The 18,202-nt window shown below is 36.4% G+C and overlaps 1 protein-coding gene and 1 long non-coding RNA gene across 5 annotated transcripts in view; both read left to right on the top strand.

The window, feature by feature from the left end:
• Positions 1 to 18,202, top strand: part of GABRG3 (gamma-aminobutyric acid type A receptor subunit gamma3) — a 333,357-nt gene that overhangs the window by 46,145 nt on the left and 269,010 nt on the right. The gene's annotated exons all lie outside the window — the stretch shown is intronic.
• LOC140000539 (uncharacterized) lies at positions 3,437 to 16,461 on the top strand. Its single transcript, XR_011805579.1, has 3 exons — positions 3,437 to 3,735; positions 11,848 to 11,927; positions 12,968 to 16,461. It is a non-coding gene; the product is annotated as an uncharacterized lncRNA (long non-coding RNA).

Below are 18,202 nucleotides of genomic sequence, written 5' to 3'. Positions count from 1 at the left end.
TTTTAAAGTAATTTCATATATAGGATATATAGGATGTCCTGTATATTCCTAGGATTGGACTTTAGTAGCAATAGACATTTTCAACATGCTATTGTGAAAAGTTTTGCTAGAACTGTTATTGATATGTGAATTTAAGTTTTCCTATAACTGCAATGAAAAACTTAATGAGAACTTTTTAGTAGGTTTAAATATAGTATATAATATAATGTAATATAGGAAATTTAAGAAACTGTATGAGTGCCAAATTATTGTTTGATATTTTTAATTTCAAACAGAAATTAAAAGAAAAGAAGGTATGATCATATGATTGCTTTCTTGAAACTTAGTTGTCAATTTAGATAGATTATATAAGATTTCTGCCTGTAGAAGTAATTTTACTCTTAATGTTCTTTGAAATAATAATTACATTTGATTTAAAATATTTACTTTCCTTTTTAGACTTTTATTTTCATTCTATTTTTAGTTAAACATCTTTTGCACCCCTTTCTTATCAGTGTAGCATGTCATATCTGTTATGGTGCTTTACCCTTGCTGGCTGCACTGCATAATTAAGTTGTTAGCTTAAAAGAATTTTTCTTTTTAATGAAAAAGTCTGGTCACTTTAGGGCTTGTAATTTTCTTAGCTAATGTGTGAAGGTCAGCATAAAGTTCACTTATTCCTGGGTGTAATAGCAGTCTGACTTTTTTACTAAATAATTACTAGGCCAAAACCCAGTAATGCAGGGTCTTATAAGTATTGAAAATTTTATTTTTTTGAGAAATAAACCTGTTTATTTTAAGGGGTCACACATTGGTTTTCTTTAACTTTCACTGTAGAACTGCTTCGATTTTCCTTCCAGTTGATTTATTTTAAAAATCATATCTTCAGAACTTTAAGTGAATTATTTAATGAAGTCAGGTTGATTGCACATCTCAAGAAATTTAATGTTAAAGAGGCTTGTAGTTACTTCAAAGTTATAAAACTGACTTGTATCCTGAGCAAAAGGAGGAGTAGGATGCAGGTGAAAGGGATAATGAAGGAGAGGGCTTCAGAACTAGCTAAAGTGGAATTAGTAGTCAGCAAATAGTCTATTAAGAATGGAAAGTGGAGTAATCAGTGAAAAGCCAGCACTTTTATCAAAAGAGTCTGGAGATAAAGTAAGAAATTCAAAAGGTAAAGTGCTGTGCAAAGAACATCAAAACTCCTAGTTGCCAAGTACAAGCAGACTATGGAAAACTAGGGCTTTTGTGCACTGGGGGTGTGGAATGGTCCCCAAATTAAATGAATACTTGCTAAATTGAATTAGGAGACTGTGCAAAGGAAGAATAACTGAAAGGAATGAAGGAATAAAGATGTGAAGTACAAATGTGCAGTCAGGCCAAGAGACTAGCCACTCTCTACCTGATGCATAAAATTTCAAATTTATCACCAGCATAAGACTATGATAGTGTAAGGTGGGATGAGAGCTGAAACTCTCTAAGAAAGATGGAAAAGGTGTGGAGAAGAGCTACTAAAATTCTACTTTCTAGGAAGAAAACTGAAAGCTGATCTCAGATAAGCCATTTTGACTGCAGTTGAGCATAGTAGATATTATGTTTATGTGTTATCCAACTCATTTCTGTCAAAAGAGAAAATCCTGCTGCAGAAAAATGCTTTAAGATAACTTTGGCAGAACTGGGAGAAGAAATGAGGAAATGAGCTGATACACAGGTATGCCACCTCACTTGAAGAGATAGATAATCTGGAGATTGGTATTATGATGGTTTAACCCAACTCAGCTCCACCAGAACAGTAAAGCTGAACAATGTAAGCGAGTCTGATGTGTTTAATAACATGATGTTTGATTGCTGATCATTATATACTCTTATGAGGCTCAACACCAGGGAAGAAGTTCAAAGCACAAGGGTAATAGAAACATGCAGTTGTAGGTACGCGTTAATCCTTGTGGGATGAAAATAACATTTCTAGCCATTAGAACAGTGAAACTAAAGCAATATCCTCTTATCTAAGGAGAAGTAAGAGGGTTTTGAGAGATCTTTTTAAGGTATGATATTCAGTTGTCACAAGCCACAATATAGGACTAAATTTAATCAAATTTAGTCCAGTTCCATCATTCCAGGTGACAAATGTTATCACAGAATCACCAGATTACTTGTAATAAAGTATTTAATCCATTTTTTGTTCCCTAGTGCTTTCTTGTATAGCTCTGCTATTTATGTGTAGATTTACAATGTAATAATGTTCAGTGTCATGTAAAAAAAATCTTTTAACTTCAGGTTGTTTCCAGTTGAACAATATGGCACTTGTCTTAAATCCCTTAGCCTTTGCAGTTTATTGAAGTAGATCTACAGTCATCTGTTAGAAGTCCTTTGAACAGAATCTTTAATCTGCTTCCAGGAAAACATGCATTTTATTAGAAACTTGAAAGATTCCTATGAATGTTCATAGGCCTTCAATAAGGTTTTAGATAACACGTTTTTTTTTAGTACTTACTTTGGGACTTTTGAATATAGATATGACTAAATCACCATAATAGATATTGCATGAAGTTTTCAATTTTATGTTGATCTGCAGGGATTTTTATTGTAATAAACTTCCATGTGGTATCAAAATGCTGATTTGTTTGCCCCACATCTGAGGCCAGTAGTGGTCCTTTGACCACAAATAAGAAAGACAACAAGAATCTTACCATTAAGTGTGAGCAATGAGGCTTAATTAACTGCTTCAGTACAAGCATGACTTTGAACTTCCCATTGCTGTTTTAGGCTGAAATTGTGGAGAATTGACACCTAAATACTACATCATGCAGTCATTGAAACATATTTTTGTCTTTGTTTATTTTGTGTGGAGTAAGATACGAAGGTGGAAGAGCTGCTTGAGATTTTGCTGCAAACAGAAGTGTGAGGGGATCACATTGTATATTTCTTGTGTCCTATACCTTGGTAACAGGATGGGAATTTTAAATGATATCTGCTTGCACACATTTTGTCTGAATTAATTGAAATAGCCAGAGTACTGGAGAGGTCAATACTTTTGGGACTTTGTGAATATATGTGAATATATGTGAATATACTCAGTGACTAGTGAGACCCTGTACTCAGGGACTAGTGAATATATAGAAGCTTGTAAGCGCTGCTGTGTCTACACAAATCAGTGTTGCTCTGAGGCACAATTCTAGATCAAACTATTTGCCTGTTTCTTCATGCAGTTGTTGCAAAGGCTCATGGACAGTGTTCTTCAGAGCACTACATCTCTAGAACTCTCTCCAAAGGTCTCACCCAGGGAGGTCCTGTAACAATTTGTCATACCATCATAGTAAACATCAGTCGTTAATTCCCTGGATTGCCTGCATAACTGAGATAACTGAACTAGCTAAGATAAAAGACAAACTGGAAACTCAGTGGTTGCCTGAAATTTCAGTGCTGGTGGGGCTGCACCTAGTCCAGGCTGGGATGTCAGCCTGCAAATTAGGGTCAGGATCAAGGAGATCCATGGCAGGACACAGGCATGACTGCAGAGACGAGCACTCCTGCAGGGTTTCTGGGGCAGGGACTGATGGCTCCCGCATGTGCTGAAATCAGGCCCCATGGGCAGAAGGCATGAGTGAGGGTCCCAGGTGATGCTGATCAGGGCAAGTAAATGTGGTTAGTGCACTCAGCACTCTGGTGCAGAGGTACTGTAGATCCTTTAAACTAGATATTCATCAGATGGCTGCCTGGGCTTGAGAAGCACTGGAGCAACTCTTGAGAATTAAGGCATGGTGATCTTCACTGGAGTCCTGTGCTCCAGTTAATAATGACATTTCTAGTACATGTGAATTATGGTCTCATTTTATATGGTGCTGCCTTTGTGATGGACTTATTCTTAGCATCCTTGCAATGAAAGCAATAAAATAATGTGTAAACATTTAATTCAGGACCTCAGACTGACAATCTTAGCTTCTTTTGTTTCTTCCATGTTACTCAGTTGCACTTAAGCACTTACCATTTTTAGTGGAGTTGTTAATAGTTGTTCTGATTATGCAACTGTCTTCTTGCTATGCTGTAGATTGCATAATGTCCTATTAGAGCCCTGGTTAGCCAGCAAATCTATCCTGCAGCCAGCTGTAAGAAAACACTTTCAGAAAAGTGCACTCCCAATGGAAGTTATTCAGATTTTAATGAGCAGGATATTTTATGGTCTTTGCTAATAAAAATGAAACTGGAAGAGAGCATTCTTTTGCCAGAATGTGTTCCTATACATATTGCCAGAAATTGCAGGCTATGCATGAACTGTTGTAATTCCAAGCATAGTCTGTCAGAATATGAATATGTATTATTCAGTTAAGTGTTACAGTATCACCACATAAATAGTAATAATACTGTGTGCTGAAATGGGAAATCCCATTTTTATAATAATACTACTAACAACAGAATAGAGCACTAATGTGTTTTTTTAAACATTCAACGAAAAGTAGTTAGTGACCTCCCTGCTCAGCAGCTCTCTTCAGGCAAAAGACCTAAACTTTTTCAGATTCTCTAACTGTCCTTTCCAGCCCTCAAATTCCCAAAGGAACAGCATATATTAAGAACTAACTGCCTACAGCTTGTGGGCTTACAAAATAACACTTCAGTTTTTTCTTCATGACAAAAGCTATTTGAATGCATTCTTTCAGTTATAAATAGAAATTGCCTGAACAGTTAATTCTTCTTTTAAAATGTGTTCCTGAATATACCAAATCCTAAACCAAATGCTAATCTAAAATTTAGTCTGGGTGTTGTAAATTATATACAGCTAATACATTTGAAGGCTAATGTTTGAGATAAAAATAGATTTCCTTTTTGCTTTTCTTTCCCAACCCCAAGGAATACATACTTAAAACAATTCTGATGTTTGTGCAAGGGTCATATTCCTTGATTCTTTCTGAACATTGATTGATGTTGCTGTTGGAACTGAGCTGTGAGTCCATGTTGCTGCTTTGCCACTGTTTCTGAAATCAGCAGACTGGGATATGGGAGAAGAGTTTTCTAATAGGGTCTGCAATTAGCCTAGTAAGACTCTTTATTATCTCATTAAATCTTTCTTTACTTTTATTCTATAAAATATAGTATATTATCTGTCCTAGAAAGAACTTCAAGCATTTGACATTGGTATTTTTTAGTATCTATTTATCATTTTTATTTGAATGAATGATGACCTGCTATTATCTGGAAGATTTTTTTTTGATGCTTGGTCTGCACCAACATTTTCATCATAAAATACTTCACAGCATCTTGTACATTATATGTTTAGCCTGGAACATTATCTGGTTTGGTTCCTTACATCGTTATCAAGTAGGTACCACAAGTTATCTAATAAGTAAGAAGACTTTTGACACAGTGGTAGGATGGGTACATTTATGGTGAGGCTACCCAGACCAAGTCAGTTTAAGGTAGAGATCATAATCTGTCAACAGTGGAGGAACAAGAGCAACAGTATTTATAAGTAACGAGGTGCATAGGTTTTCATGGAGGATCTAGGTGAGTGTTCTGTATCCATAAGTAATTTGGTGTTAGCTTAATTCTTTCTTCCTTTTTTATTTTCTTCCTTTTTCTCCCTTCATCTGTAAATTCAATAGTGATAAACAAATTAAATTTAAAATATATCTAAAAACTAGTATTTGACCATAATTCACTGGTCACTGCCTACATGCACAAACTACTGGGTAGTTAGCTGAAGGACTGGTCTGGTTGCACTCATATGTTTGATGACTGGGTATGTTCTTTACATATACATATATCATTGCTTTGGTGTGAACTGATTTTTCAGTGCATTCTTTACTTAGTGAGAGACAGGTTTAATTTCAATAATATATATATAATAGTTTGTTGTGCTACAATAATCTTTATTGTGTGTCCTGGTACTGTGTTAAGTCTGAACCATTTTATACTATAGCATAACATAGACAGAGCTGCATACTGAGCAGCAGACAGTAAGGCTTTTATCCTGAGGGCACCAGTGGTATGGTATATTGGATTAAAAGAGGTAATAAACAGATGCATTTCCCTGTTACTGTGCCTAAACATGAGACTGACTGCTGAAGGAGGCTAGCTATTTAGAGAACCATCGTGGAGTTAGGGTTTACCTCCAACAGTGGAGCTAACCTAAAGCTAGAATTTATTTCTGGTTTTGCAGTAGGAGTTCTGCTGCAGAAATCCTCAGTACTTAGGATTTTTTTTTTTTTCCCTCTGGCAGATATATACCATTTTGTTTCAAGGCTATACAAAAAGAAACTTGTATTCCCACCCACAGTTTGCTTCCAAGAAACCAGACCTAAGGAAATGTAACAGAGTGCAGAATCTAATGTTAGAATAAGTTAATATGCACTATTAAACTTTTGTCAGAATTACATCTAACTTTATATGCTTCAGCATGGTGGCTCTGGGAACTTAAATTCTTTCAGATGACTTATTGCAACTTTGTTGTAGTGTTCAGTAGTGAATAAAACTTGTAATAAAAATTGGACTAGTAGTTTGTTTCTCCCACGATCATTTTCTCTAGGGACTATTCCGAGTTGGAAATAGTGAGATAGAACGGTAAAGAGGGTGTTTTATCATTTCATCTCTTGCTTTGACCCTTTGTAGCACAACACACTGTTTTGCAGGTGTTACCATTCTAGTTGGGAACTTGGTTCTTTTGTTCAGAAATCTTCTTCAGGTCAGTTAAAGATAATTCTAATTGAACGCAAGTCTGTTACTATCTGTACTTCTGAAATAGTATTGATCACATTCTCCTTTTCCAGGGAAGAAAGCATTTTCAGCTCTTTCACTCAAAATGTTCAGACTGCAGGAATGCATATATCTCAAAATCACTTCCAGTTACTATCATGATGACATCTGAGAGTAAGGAATAAGAGATTCATATGCTAAGAAATAAGAGATTCATATTGTGTGGTTGTAGAGATGAATCCTGCGATGGCAATTCTCATGTAAACCATGCATGAACACTCTGGGGAAAAAAAGAAAAAAAAAAAGTGCAGTGTATTCAACAGTGGTCCGTGGCATGGGTTACATGAAAGTTCATGTGTGACCTGTTAAATAGTGTCAGCCAGAAATTGTGTGCTTATATTATTGAACAACTCGAGGTACAAGCATATCCACCACTTGCTTTAAATTGAAATTCTGTTTGTAATGGAAGTCTTCTAACCAAGGGAGCTCCTGTTCTTCTGAGGACAGAGAAGAGACATAGGAAAGGTGAATAAGGAGAATTAAAGCTAAGACTAGTGGAATTTCCTAGAAACAGAAGAGAGAAGATAGTGTTGTAAAAATGCAAAGGTTGTGAAATGCTGAAGGAATAGATGATCATAGGATTTGGACAGAAGAGAGTAGCATGTCTTGTAAAAGGAAAATCCAGCTTCCCTGGATGACTACATGAAGAGAAAGGAAACTGACTGAACAAGAAATGGCCTATTTATAGAAATAACAGCTAGATGCCTCTCTGGAGAGGAAAAAAATATGAACAGACTTTTTGGAGGACTCTATGCTCAATAATTATTTCGGAAATGACATTTATATTTTGTGTGTATTGTTTTCACTTTGTCTAGAGTTCTGTTTTAGCTACAACAATAAAACTGGAAAGTAATTTGAATGAAAAACTTCAGTTAGATTTCATCTTCTTTAATTTATGACAGCTACCTCTGATTTAGTAGCAGTACTTGTATACAGTATTTCTGGGATTAATTGTCATTTGACCAAAAATAGCTGTCTACTTTAGGATGAGATGAGTTGAACCTCCCAAGCATGTATTTTTCTCTCCTGGTTTTCAAGGGAGACATGCTTTCAGTTCTGCAAGTCTGTCTCCTTTTAGCAGTTGTATGTCCAATCCACTGTAAGATGTTAGCAAAACTTTTTGTTTACCATGTCTTAAGGTAGATAAAAGATGTTGATTCATATGTTACATCTCTTGGTATGATATCTTTAAAATTCTCAGCCTTCTAGTACCCATTATGAACACCACAGGCTTTGAGAACACAATGTGGTATAAACGATTTCCCAAAGTGATTACAACAGGTTCTTCACCTTGCACAAACAAGCTTGATACTCCACAGAGACTGCATTGAGGTTAGGGCCATTATTTAACAGGTCCTTCTGAGCCAGATGAGAGCTTCATCAAAGTGAAAACTAAATTGATGATTCAATATGTAGCTGAATAGGAAAAAGTCTGAGTCTTTAGCTGAGGATGGGAATGTAAATACAACAAAAGAATGTTGAAAAGAAACAACCTTAGACATTTTTTGATTTAAACTATCATTGTAACAGTGCTCTGCAGGTATAGCAATGGCATAAACAGGCTATATAAATGCACCAGGAGCTAAAAATTAACTGTAATAAGTTTTTACATGAATAAGTGAAAGAGATTTTGCTTTGTTTAAGTAGTATACAAATAAAAGTGTCCTCTATTTGAGGGCAGCTGTATCTTTCAGAGGATGAAAAGATATACAAAATAGCTTTCTTTCTTTTTTTTTTTTTTTTTCCTTTTTAAACCCTCAAAGCAGATCAGCTTGTGAATGTCAGTGAAGTCAGGAGATAATATTGCCCAGTGAGAATGGTGTATTAGGCTTATCCTCAGTGCATTAATCTTAAGATCATGTTCAAATAATTTGATTCGTATCAATCAACCAGTGACAGGACTGCTTCTGTGCTGCAGAGCACTTTTTTACATCCTGGCGATCTCAAAGAGGTCATAGGACTCTCTCTGAGGTTTGTAGAGTGTGACAATTTATTAACCACTTGAGTTCTTCATATTAACTCAGTGGTCACCAAGCGGTAAAATTCAGCAATCTTGCTGCTACAGTTAACAGCCCACAAACAAATTGTAGCCTGAGATGGCACAGGAAGGGTGTTAAGCCTGAACTAGTTCCAAGTCAGAAGTAATTGCTTCTGGATTCATGATAGCTGCATTTGTTTTAAATAGAAATGATGCTGTACAACTGTTTCTCTGCTAAAAATGAGGGGGAAATAACACAGACACAATTGTATCCTTCCTCCCAAAAGTTCAACTCCTCCCTCTTCTCCACAAACAGAATATTGCTAATATTTTTTCTCCCTTTCCTTAGCTCCTGCTTTCCCCTCTTGACTCTTTTATTTGCCAAATTCACCTGTGAACCTGTTCTTGTCACTTCTTGAGTAATTTGAAGCCCACCTTGCCAGTCCCTGAACTAAAGGGCATATGTCGCTGCTGTTCTGTAGTTAATGCTGGTATGTTTTCACTGAAGCTTCCTGATGAGAAACAGACACTTATGTGGCTCTGTGTCATGGTTATCCAAAGGAGGCATAGATCATGCCAGAGCTTCACCTACAGATCTGTCTCTCTCCCTTTAGGCAGAATCCTGTCATAGGTACTGCTGGGATTCTGTCTTGGCTGCACCTTTATAGCTTTTTTTTTTGTCTAGACTGTATTCTAATAGGTAGCCAAAATCAGCAAGAAAACCTTGTATTAAGCTGGATACTCTTCTTGTTACTTATAGAAGACCATCCATGTACCTGTGGCTCTGGATATTCTTCCCATGGTAGGAGGTCTGTTTTATAGTAGAATATGTAATGGAACAAGTAAAACTGACAAACCTTGAGACATTGACGTAAATTTCCATTATGTAGGGTTGCATGAGTTTAAAGAAATGTGGCAGGAGCCATGTAAAGAATTGTAGCTGGCACTGCTAACTCTGCTGGCTTTGTTTTTGGGCATCTCTTTTGGGCATCTCTTTTGGGCATCTCTTTCATGTAGTGAACTGTCACTGCTTGAGTCATTAGACCATTGGCTTTATCAGGTGACAATAATGACTCTGTTAAACCTGTAGACCTGGAAATGCTTGTGACTCTCACAAGTCTGGGTGCAGTCCTAGGTAGATCCCAATATCATAGTGAGGCAAAACCCCAATGCTTTCCCTTTTTCATGGTTTTGGTTGGGATGCAGTTAATTTTCTTTGTAGAGGCTCTCTCAATTCTGTGTTTTGGATTTGTGATGACGATAGTACTGATAACACCCTGATGTTTAGTTGTTGCGGAGCAGTGATTACACAGAGCCAAGAACTGTTCATCTTCTCATGCTGCCCTACCAGCCAGGAGGCTGGTGGTGCACCAGGAGCTGGGAGGGGACACAGCACAGCTGGCCCACGCTGACCAAAGGGATATCCCGTACCATGTGGCATCATGCTCAGCAATAAAAGCTGGGAGAAAGAAAGAGAGGGGGAGGGAGACATTTGGAGTGATGGTGTTTGTCTTCCCATTATGCGTGATGATCCCTGCTTTCCTGGAAGTGGCTGAGCACCTGCCTGCCAATGGAAAGTAGTGAATTAATTTCTTGTTCTCAACCCACGAGTTCTCACCCTTTTATCTTTCCAATTCTCTCCCCAGTCCCACCTGGGGAGACTGAGCGAGCGCCTGTGTGGTACTTAACTACCTGCTGGGAATAAACCAGAATACCCTTTCATTTCATCAGAAAGATCATAATGGAGTAATAGCATGTGCTCTGATCAGCTCTGAAGTCTGGATGACAAACGACCAGGGCTGTGGAGAACATTGTGATGTGTGCTACTTGGTCTAGCAAAGAAATCTCATCAGGTTGCAATGTATGCATGGTCAGTTAATTTCTAGAGGGAAGGGTAGCAAAGCATTAAGCATTTATTACATATGCTATAATTAGCTAATTCCTATTGCATCATGGGAGACAGGAGAAGACATGGTGACTTTATTTAGCAGTAGAAAAAGACATTTTGTACACAGATGTGTTTAATACTCCAAGGTCTGAACTACAGATGAATAAAACACTCTATTGCTGCCTAATTGCTTGATGTTTTTATTTTTATAGATTGCAAGATACTTTTTAGACTAATTAAGTTAAGCTTTTAGGGGAAAGGAATGTGTATCTTTCCTTCCCCTACCCTTTCCCACTGGGGAAACTGCTGGTTGCAGTAATTCTGCCAAAGAAATAAAACTTATGAATAGGAGAAAGAAGCTAGGAAAAATAAATATATGTATGTAATTCTGATTTTTTGGAAAGATGAAAAATGCTAATCTACTTTCTGCACATTCACAGTACATGTTTTTTGATTGCATGTGGTGCAAATACCATAAATAGGGATTTCCAAAGGTCATCTAAGAGTTTGAGTTCATTGCAATTAGAAAGACCATTGAAGTTTTGCTCTTTTAGAGCAATATCTTGAATGTCCTCTTTGAGTAGAGAGTCCTGGAAGAATAAATCCAGCAATGCAAAACTGAATAGCTTTCAGTGCAGGTGCATGCATAAATATTTAAAGATTTGATGGGTCAAATAAATAACGAAGAGTTACTTGAATGGACACTTGAATGTTCCTAAAGCAAGAAAGTCATAATGAAACAGGTTATTAAACACCTTTTAGAAAAGCCTGTTAACTAATCACTTAAATAATTTCTTGAAGCAATTGAGGTAAAGGACAAAAACACAAAGTAGAAAGAATGGCTCAATCTGTATTTTTACAGCAGGAAGGGTCCAGGAAACATGAACCAAGGATAAGGATGGCTAGTGCTGTGACTTCTGCCCTGTAGCCACCACGTCTCCAGTATCTGAGGCACTATGAAAGTAAAAAGATCTTACATTGCTCTAAGTGACTGACTTTTTAAGTGAGGGAAGCAAAAAGAGTGAAAGATCTGTGAGAAAATGGGTCTTTAAACACTGCTATTCTGGGGCTAATAAGTATGTTGCAAATCCTGTTTAATTATCAGAAATGCAGACTATATAGTCCACATAAAGAGAGCACAGTGTCCAACATCCAAAGACAGCTTGGTCAACTGCCCCTATCCATTTTAGACATCTATCCTATGTATTTACAAGGAACAATTTATTCTAACCTGTCTCTCTTTTCATTGACTAAGGCATATAGGTGCTAAAATTCTCACGAAGCTGAAAGAAATACACCTTCAACTACTGTTCTTGCTACAGAATGATTATTTTTGTACGTAGAACTAGCAGCTAGGAGCAGTCACTTAATATTCTTAGTGATCTCTTTGAAAAGAGCTTCTTTCATTCTGAAAAGATTGCCTGAATGTTTTAAGGCATGAGATATGAAAAGCTTTGGATGCTTTTCAATACTAAAAGATACTTCAGATGGGTATAATACTAAGTACATTGCCATCTCTAAAAGCTTGGCCAGTAAGCACTTTAACTCGTGCAGACTTCTTTGTGTAAGCCAGAAGCAATGACACTATGGTTGGAGATGAGCAATAATTCACATTGAATTAATGTTTAATTGTAAGATAACAGATTGGAATTTGCTTAACCTTAAACATTTAGAAGTACTCTAAGAGACCATGAATGGAAACATCAGTAAATAATGGAATTATCTAATTGAAATCAAGAGCACACGCTATGGCCATATAGTTCACTGGAAAACCACGAATCTAAATGAGCTAGATAGAAAAGACGGTGAGATGTTAAAGATGAATTCCTGAAACTTTAAGGAAGACCATATAAAATCAGAGTAGTGTTTCTTCCTTAAAATAGATCATACTATTAATAGAAGCTTCAAGTGATGCTTCTACACTGAAATGCTTTGGCTCAACATCAAATGTAATTTGCTTTCTGACATTTGGAAGCACCTCTCAAAACGATGGTAATGTTTAGACTTAGGATGCATTAGAAATTCTTTTCACTAGGATGCTTCTGATGTATTTTTGCACTCGTTACCTAGGAATCCAGAGAGAGCATTATGAATAATAAGCAAGGTTTTATACTAATGCCTGCATTGTTTTCTTTCTACCAAGAATATAAAAATGTATCATGAGACAGCAGACTCCTACAGAACACATTTGATTAATTAATTTGTAAAATTACCTACTACTGTTATATTCAGATGAATATAAGTATGTATCTGAAAGTGTAAACACAGCTGTGTCTGGGTTTTTCTAAAAAGGTTACCTAAGAATTTTGCAGTTCAGACAATGGATAGTTTCCTCCACAAACAGAAATATGGTTTTAACTTTTTTCCTTTTTCAGGGACCTCTTCTTGTTAAAGGATCTTGAAGATGCTAGGATCAGCTCAGAACGCCGTGCTTCTGTTACAGTGCTGCCAACTGCAGAAGCAATTTACTACATTTTACTACTTTTAACTTATCAGTTTACAGTAACATACAGAATTCCTACATTCTTTCCCTTTACTGTCTGTAATGAGGATATTTGTGCACCTAAAATATTTGTCTTTTACAGCAAATATTTTGCTACTCACTTTTACTTATTTATATTTATATATAGATAGATAGATATACAGATATATGTATATTTTTGGACTATCACAAACCAATGTCCCAGCCATGTGTTTTTTCACTTTGATAACTTTTGAGGTGTTCAACCAAACCTATTTCTTGGTGTGTGTATTGCTATCCATCTAGGGAGTGGACTGGTAAAGACAATGTTCAAGACATTCTGCTATGACTGCTGTATTGCAGTTCAGATATCTAGAGAACATAACTTTTTTTTTTTTTTTAAGTCTTGAAGACTTGATTAAATAGAACGAATAGAAGGTTTTATTTGTTTTGTTTGTTTTGTAGGTTTAGCAATCAATACTGAGGTGGAACATACGTCATTTTTGAAGTGTGGTGTCAGGGCTGACAATTACTTGAAATTACAAATGGCATACATGTAGCTTGGTTCAGTTTACTTTCTTCTTACTGCGACAGTTATTGTGTGTGGCTACCAAACTAGAAAAGTAGCCTTCTGCATCAGCTTCTGTCCTGTGCATGTGACATCACTGTGAGGGGAGGATTTGGGCTCTGGCATATGCTTTCATTGTAGCTTCAATAAAATGCACATTAATGGCTGCTAATTGCTACTCATGCCATGAAAACTAGCTTGCCATAGAAGACTTGTCTTGCTGAAATTTGATGCAAATTCAGAAACTCCTAATTTTAGGCTCTACAGAGCTGTTTTAGCTCTGTAAATGTACTGAAAACTCTAGGCTACATCTCCTTTTGGACTTGCAAGGAAAGTAGATCAATGAGTAAGGGTGCAGGTTCTTCGCCAAGATGCCCACCACATCTTACATTGTCACTTTTTAATCCATAAGGCTAGAAGTACTCCACATTTTTTTTTTTTATTTTTTTATTTTTTTTGTCTCCTGGGAAGATGTAGTATCACAAAATTAGGGTGATGAGAGAAAACATTGCCAAATAAGGGCCATGCAGAGACTTTGTATTGTGTTGCTGAGGCTATCAGGAGACACACTCCAACACATCTGTTTCTTTCAGAAGTAGTTTTGTTCTGTGCTTGTTCTGTTGCATTGCTCCTTTGGTCATAGATGCCTCTACTCTTCTATCAGGTAATACAGGTCACTCTACCTTGTCAGTATAAGAGAGAAAAGGTTCACCACTAACATATAGAAAAGAAGCGTTAAATGAGACTTCAAGACCTTTTGCTACAGAATTGGTAATGAGTAAAGAGTAAGGAGTAATGAGTAAGGAGTAAAGAGAACATAATCTTAGATCATACTTCATAGTGACTTGTTTGTGCCTTTTTCAGAATTTTTCACACAGTCAAAATCTCTAACAGTGAGAATTAGGATTAAATCAAAGCTGATTTCCATTAACACCAGTAGGCTTTCAATGTGACTGTATTTAATTCTGAGGATGTATCCATATCACACTTTATTTATGTAGTGTGTAAAAGCGGTATATGTGCCTTTCTCTAAGCACCGTAGTGGGAAATACTAATTACAGAATATATCAGTTAAATGTAGCTTGTTTGATGGTGCTGTTCATTTCCATGTAAAGAGTCTGGTCTCCACTAAGTTCTTTGATTTCCGAGTCTTCTAGTCTTGCAAGACACTGTTAGTAAGTTGCTTCCTATTCTTCTTTTCAGAGACTATAAATCTTGTTAAACCTGGGACTATTATACCTTGAGTCCCTGTACATTCTCTACGTTCTGGCTGAAGTGCCACCTGTAAAAAAGACTGTCTAAAAATATAGCCTGTAGACTTCTCTATTGATTGCAAGGGTAAAACTAGATTATCTCATTCTTGTTTTGTCAGCTCAGCTTTTCACTTTTGTCTTTCATCTTCAATTTTCCTGTTCTGTTTTCTCTGATTTGTATTTCCTCCCTTTTTAAATCCTCTCATTAGAAGGCAGGTCATATACTAATAAGGCATCCTCTCTTGCTTATTTCCATCTATTAAGCATTCATTTGGAGTTAAATTATGAAATATAGATCCCTTGGAAAATGTGTAGCCAGTTGTCAATCACTTATCATTCCATGTAACTCTTCCCAAAGCCCCCTGCTGTAATCACAAAGCCTTGAAGAAACTGGCAGTAGGAAAATGACTGACACAAATCTCATTTTGGAAAGCTCCTTATGCTGAATAGTACCACTTGTTAGCTATTTGCAGGATCTGTATTCATTTTATTTGTAGGATTGCTGATAAGCATCCTCATTGTTCAGGAAAATTAAAGTGGATCTCAGAGACTGAAATCCTGAGAAGACTGGAGAAAGATTTTGGTTTTGTTTGTTTCGTCCTTTCCTGTTAGTGATGAATTAATTTAAATAATCTCTGATGGAAAGGCAACTCTATGTCATAGCTTAGTACTCTGCTAACAGATTAGTTACTCGTATTTGATTTTGGGGCTTGAGTACTGGTAATTACTCAAAGTATTCAAAGTATTCAAAGCCCAAAGTATTCTCCTGCAAAAATGACCATAATTTGGCTCTGAAATATCTAGCCTGTGGCTGTGAGATCAAAAAGCCCAAAAGTTCATTGATTATAGCCAGTGGTGCTTTAAAAGATGAAGACAAATAGCTCTAGTTTCTTTCCCTTTAAAAACAGGAAGAAAATATGCAAGCACACAGGATTTTAATTAAATATTGATGTACTACTTAAACTGTTTTCTTGTTTGAATTTGAAATCAAGATGTTGTAAAAGATTGCACATCCAAAATTCTGTATATTAGAACATGAAAGTATATCAGAAAATTAAATGTATAATATAATATACAGAGCTATTTTTAAAGTATTGTTTTCCTGGACACTGTTATTTTCCTTTAGCTTATAGACATTCTCAGAAATCCATTTCTTAGGTTAGAATTGGTCTAATATGTGTTTTGATTCTTAGAGGAATATCACCTTTCCTATCAGTTATTGCTCTTTTGCATTGTATTTGACTTGTCTAACTTTTGTTTTGGACTACAAGATGCATATGACAGTGAGAATAGGAGGCTGATCATGTACTCTTCAAAGTCTGGAAGGACTCAAGGCCCTCACTTTTCTGCCTCTAGCCCCAAAGGGCTTAATAGCAATTTTTGGATGGAATATTAGCATCTTCCCAGGGGCGTAAGAAGGAAAAGATGAGGAATAATAATGCACACAAGCAAAACCACTGTTGGATTATATTTCTTACTGGTGCATGAAGGACATCACTTATCGATCAATTTCAGACTTTAAACTGAGACTGGTTAAAATCTTAGCCAACAGGCTACAGCTTAATGGAGCAATGTTGTTAAGGATAATTCCCATAAATAATTTACAATTTTATCAAACATTTGCTATATTCTTCCTTTTTAAAAAAAAAAATAAATGGAAAAACAAAATCTGATAGCAATGTGATGTAAGAAATACTGGCATTGGAAAAACAATCTGAGTATTTTACAGAAGGGAAAACATCAAACTTTAGGATTATTTTTTTTTCTTGTATTGCTGCTTCCACTGATTGAAACTCAATTTTCATACTTGATAGAATGTACTTCTTTTTCAGATTAACCCTGCAAATACAGATTTCTAGTTACTACATCATACATCTACTGAATAGGTGCCTGCTTTAACACAAATTTCAAAATATTTTTTTTTCCCAAATTTGTGTTTAAATAATGAGGCAGAACAATCAAAAGTAGGAACAGATTCCAGCCAAAAATCTGACCAACCACTTAGCATGATTTATAAACCACATTTAATCTGTTGTGTGCATGTAATGAGTAGTATAGTTTTTTGTTGTTTTTGTTGTTGTTTTTGTTTGTTTGTGTTTTTAATGTTTTACTTGAACAATACTTTTAGCAGTCCGTGACTCATGGCTTTCTAGGACAGTGATGATACATACTGGAAAAGTCTAATGCACAAGAGAATGTCTCTGATCAGCCTAGTCCTCACCAGCAGGTAAAACATTACTGTCAAAATAGAGCAACGACCATGAAAATGGGGGGAAAAGAAACTCAGAAGAATAAATGATTGTCAAAAAATTAAGAGCTTTATTCAGGGAAATTTAGGAAAGTTTGAGTATGGAATGTCACTGTGAAAACAGCAGAGAATCACTAATTTGCCCATAGTTAATGGTTTGCCTTCTATAAATAACATTTTATAGAGGGTTAATCCTCATCTTTTCATGGTCTGGCAGCGATTTCTGGTTGGCTTATAGCTACATGTGATCACACGCTCGGGAGAAGAAAATTTGCCAGCTAACAGCATATTTTCTTTGCAGGAACTGGGGAATCTGGTTAAAGGGAGAGATCATCCAACTCTGTGATGACTGGGGGAAAGGGGTTCTGCCCAATTTGTGCAGTTTAAAAATGTGAAACCATTGGATTTTTTAAGGGTCTGTTATTCAGCCACTAGCCAACAAAAAATTGTCACATACCATCTACCCTGTCAGGAAGAAGACAGAGAACTTGTCAGAGAAGTTAATTCTTAACAACTGTGCTCTCTAAAGGTAATGAGGCTGCCTGAACTGGGACACCATCTGTTCAGCTGAGGTTGTTTCTAAGCCAAACTGTGACTATGCTGTAGAGACCTGGTCAATGTGAGTTATGATTCCTGCTCAGCCTGTGTGGATGGGTTTCCTTTTAGGGTTTAGGCAAAAGACTATTGTATGCCTGAGCCCCGCCTTGCTATAGATATGAGTAGGATAAGTGCCCAGACCCTGAAGCTTGGAAGAGTTCCCAAGCCCCCAAATTTAAGTGATGCTTGAACTTATTACAGGGCAACAAATATTTTCCCTCCACCAAGAAACAAACCAAAGAACAAAGTGGGAAAGATGTTGCACAGATTCAGGTAGGGGAAGTTTTGGCTATGACAACAATCTCTGTTAAATGAAATTGAGTGATGGTTTGTGTGAAGCTGAGGATGAAGGAGAGATGACAGAGGCTCCTTGTTCCAGAAATGAACTGTTAACAGGAAAGAGACCAAAGAGGGACCTTTGGGTGATGGAAGCATATCAACTACATCTTAACATGTTCCAATATAACATGAGAGAAATTGAGG

Source organism: Anas platyrhynchos, chromosome 1 (genome assembly GCF_047663525.1).
Source record: "Anas platyrhynchos isolate ZD024472 breed Pekin duck chromosome 1, IASCAAS_PekinDuck_T2T, whole genome shotgun sequence".
Taxonomy (NCBI): Eukaryota; Metazoa; Chordata; class Aves; order Anseriformes; family Anatidae; genus Anas; species Anas platyrhynchos.
This window is presented reverse-complemented; position numbering and strand designations above follow the sequence as displayed.